The 1,238-nt window shown below is 30.7% G+C and overlaps 1 pseudogene; it reads right to left on the bottom strand.

The window, feature by feature from the left end:
* Positions 1-87: 87 nt before the first annotated feature.
* The window catches only part of LOC105618451, a 3,554-nt pseudogene continuing 2,403 nt past the window's right edge, over positions 88-1,238 (bottom strand).

The raw sequence follows: 1,238 nt of genomic DNA, 5'->3' as shown, positions 1-1,238 counted from the left end.
GTGCGTGCGTGCGTGCGTGCGTGCGTGCATGTTTAATTTTTTTATGCACCTCTTTATCATCTAATCGCAAGGACTATCTTTGGAAAGTTACAAAGTAATTTCTTTACAGAAAAGTTTGCACAAGCTATACTGTGAGAAACTTGAGATATCACGCAGTTTTTTCATGATTTTATGACCACTTAAGATCGCGAAACTTGTACGGCAGCAAACCAAGACCGCTGCTTCGCGTTGTTTGCATTTTCCCTTAAAGGGCCGCTTCGAGTGCTATGTGGGTCAGGATTACTGCAGTGTGTACTTTGTTTGCTACTCGTCGCAACTGTATGCTCGTGTAATACACCGACAAGTAGTTGAGTTCCGTGGCGAGGAAACCGACTCACTAAATTGGCATGACAAACGTATCTGTCGCAACTACTCCAATCTTTCGGTGTAACTTGTAAGCATTCCAATCTCGTTCTAAAATAATTTAAATAAGTTAAATTTAATAGTTATGTATGACGTATGAATACATACATTTCATAGATAATATTTAAAAATTCAAAAGGAAATAAAAATAAAAAATCATAAATTGACTGACTCTTCTTCAATAATAAGAGAAGAATGAAGCTTTATACATTGTTAAATTGATGAATATCAAATTATATTTATTTGAATTATTTTTTATCATTTTTATAGATCATTACTGATACTTCTATTATATTTAATATATATCGTTAATAATATAATTAAAACAAGTTAAATAAAAACTCAAGAAAATGTAAATAAATTTAACTAAAATTTGGTTTTATTATTTATTATTGTAAGTGCATACTTTAATATAGAATTTACTTTAAAACTAAATTAATCACAGAAATGAATTGATTTGCAGTGTAATAAATAACAAAAAAGAAGTATGTTATCTTTTCAGATATACATTCATTTTTTTATTTTTATTTTATATGAATATCATTCATGTTTTTCTTGTATTTAATCTATAAAATACAATATAAAAAGATATGACATATAATTATTACACAAAACATTTTAGAGATTCTCTGTTATTGTGTTCACTTATTAATTAATTTTGCAAATCAAAGCAGTTATCACGTTCTTGCACCCTCAATAGCGATCGTTGTCAGCAAGCGATTGATATCGTATGTTAATCTTGATATAGACTCTCGTTGTCGACACATTTGAGCACATGAAAGAGAAAGAGAGAGAGAGAGAGAGAGAGGAGGGGAGGGGGGAGGGAGAGAGACGAC

Source organism: Atta cephalotes (genome assembly GCF_000143395.1).
Source record: "Atta cephalotes unplaced genomic scaffold scaffold00016, whole genome shotgun sequence".
Taxonomy (NCBI): Eukaryota; Metazoa; Arthropoda; class Insecta; order Hymenoptera; family Formicidae; genus Atta; species Atta cephalotes.
This window is presented reverse-complemented; position numbering and strand designations above follow the sequence as displayed.